Genomic DNA, 3,028 nt, shown 5'->3' on the forward strand with positions numbered 1-3,028 from the left:
AACTTATTTAACTCAGCTTCTTTCTAATTTTTTAAAAGATTTTATTTTTTAGAGATGGTAAGGGAGGGATAGCGAGATGGAGAGTAACATTGATGTGAAATGGAAACATTGCTCAATTGCCTCTAGCACATGCCCCAACCAAGGACCAAACCTGTAACCCAGGTATGTGCCTTGAATGGGAATTGACCAGCGGCCTTTTGCTTTGTGGAACAACACCTAAACAACTGAGCCACATCAGTCAGGTCTAATTCTGCTGCTTTTTAAAGAAAATGGAGACACAAATACATCTCTGTGTTGGGATTTCAGTGAGTTTTCAATTATATAATTCATATATTAAAGAGTAAAATTTGGCTTATATTAAATTACTGTTAACATGGAATCTTGAATTTTGATTGCATTGATGATGCGTCTTCCACATCAATCCATTCCTATGGGTTTTTAGGTTGGATTTTTATTGAATCTCATCTCTTGAAATATCTGTATTTCCCAAAGAACTTTTGATACCTTCCAATACCTGCCTTCACCCTGGAAAATTAGTCCTTCTCTTACTTGATCCATTTCTCACCACTTTTCTCTAAATCTACCCTTTGACATGCTATATCCTGATTGCAACCTCCACTACAACCTGATATACAAGTGTCATTATATATACATTTTTCAATATTAAAGCAGTTGCTATTTATTAACTGAACAGATTACAAAAATAACTATGGTAGATACTTTAGTTCATGCTTCTAAAAACGTGTTGACCTGGTCTTCCCTGTTCCCGGCATCTCCACCTTCTGTAAAATGGGTGGTCTTTTTCTTCATCCCACCTTGTGGGGAAGATAATTTGAAGGGCTGCAGAAAGTTGTTTGCTTCTTGAAGTGTTTTCCAATAGTATAGATCTCATGAATCAGACCCTTCATGCAGATGATGCCATATTTACCAGGAGATTGAGCAGTCAGTGTGTTATCTGTCAGGGGTGTTAGTTTTTTTGTTGTTGTTGCCATAATAGTCATTAGATCAATGCATTTAATGACTTCAGGTTTGGGTTCCCACCTGCAAATATACGGTTCCACAATCCTCAGCATGTTAATCAAAGCTTTGTTGAGTTTAACAAAGGTCCCTTTGATTTAATGAAGGCAAAGATTCTGCAGCACTTTTTGGACCTTCCCGCTCACACCATTGATACTGCTGATTCTGATGACAAATGCTAATTTGGGTTCCAGGGGTACATAGAAGTTGCCAGCCTTTCTTGCCATCCTAGCCATTCGACTCTGTTCTGTACTTCTACCTATATTCCTTGTGATAGTGCTTAGCTTTTCCATAGATAAGCTTCCTCCTTGCTTTTTGAAGCATCTTTTCTGCAAACTTCTTTCTCAGGCACTTGGTCTTCAGTTCTGCAAAATTCCTTCATTTTTTCTTAAGGGTTTCTGGTGGGAACCTTCTTCTCGTTTTGTTTTACAACCTCCCCCCTCATGGTTCCAGTAGGAAAAGAGCACCAGGGTTATTTTAAATAACTTTACTCTCCATACATGGTTAGAATCTGTTCACACAGTGTATGCATACTTTGTGTGTGCACACATATTTATTTTTAAATAAATAATTCCCACATGTAATAGTAGCAGCCTCTTAAACTTCTTTTTGAATTGGAAGAATAATTAAAAGTAAAATTTCTAAAACTGATCTACTTTCAAAGATGTGGGGCAGGGTAGTTATAAATGAATTATTAAGATGAGGGAAGTCACAACCTAAAGTGAAATGTGTACTTTAGTAAGTACTTTAAGTGAGCTGATTTAACCTACGGAAACTAAGAGGCTGAGAATTTGGAAGTACTAGGCATTGCAAAGTAGAAAGACAAGATAAAGGAGAGAAAACAGGCAAATGATTTAAAAGTATATACCTGGTGTAGTCCCATTTGTTTATTTTTTTCCCTTGCCTGAGGAGACATTTCAGGAAAAAAATATTGCTATGAGCAATGTCAGATATTTTACTGCCTATGTTTTCTTTCAAAATTTTTATGGTTTGGGGTCTAACATTTAAATCTTTCATCCATTTTGAATTTATTGTTGTGTGTGATGCATGAAGGTGATATAGTTTCATTTTTTTCTGCGCATATTTGTTTAACTTTTCCAAAAACCATTTGCTGAATAAACAATCTTTAGCCCATTGTATTTGCTTACTTCTTCTGTCAAATATTAATTGATGATACAAGTGTAGGTTTATTTCTGGGCTCTCTATTCTCTTCTGTTGATCTATGTGTCTGCTTTTATGCCAGTACAATGCTGTTTTGGTTACAATGGCCTTATAATATGGTTTGACATTAGGTAGCATGGTTTCTCCAACTTTGTTTTTCTTTCTCAAGACTGCTGTTGTTATTCAGGGCCTTTAGTGGTTTCATACAGATTCTTGAAATATTCAGTCTAGTTCTCTGAAATATGTCATTGGTATCCTATAGGAATTGCATTGACTCTATAGATTGCTTTGGGTAGTATGGACATCTTAATGTTATTTCTTCCTATCCATGAACAGAATACGTGCTTCCATTTACTTGTATATCCTTCAGTTTCTTTCTTCAGTGTCTTAGAACTTTCCACATACAGGTCATTTACATCCTTGGTGAGATTTATTTCTAGGTAACTAAGAAGTGTTTGCACAGCAAAGGAAACCATCAACAAAGTAAAAAAGACAACCCACAGAACAGGAGAACATACTCTCTGATTCATCAGATAAGGGGTTAATATCCAAAATTTATAAAAATACTTATAAAACTCAACACCAAAAAAATTCATAAAAAGTGAGCAAAGGACCTGAATAGACACTTCTCCAAAGAGGGCATATGGATGACCAATTAACATATGAAAAATGTTCAGTGTCACGAATCAGAGAAATGCAAATTAAACTATAATGAGATATTACCTCACACAGGTCAGAATGGCCATCATCAATAAATCAGCAAACAACAAGTGCTGACAAGGGTGTGGGGAAAAAGGGGAACCCTTTTGCGCTGTTGGTGGGAATGCAGATTGGTGCAGCCACTATGAAG

The 3,028-nt window shown here is 36.1% G+C and overlaps 1 pseudogene; it reads right to left on the reverse strand.

The window, feature by feature from the left end:
- Positions 1 to 244: 244 nt before the first annotated feature.
- On the reverse strand, positions 245 to 1,462 carry LOC114497087 (annotated as a pseudogene).
- Between the last annotated feature and the right edge of the window lie 1,566 nt (positions 1,463 to 3,028).

The sequence above is a fragment of the Phyllostomus discolor genome, chromosome 5, assembly GCF_004126475.2.
Source record: "Phyllostomus discolor isolate MPI-MPIP mPhyDis1 chromosome 5, mPhyDis1.pri.v3, whole genome shotgun sequence".
Lineage (NCBI taxonomy): Eukaryota > Metazoa > Chordata > Mammalia > Chiroptera > Phyllostomidae > Phyllostomus > Phyllostomus discolor.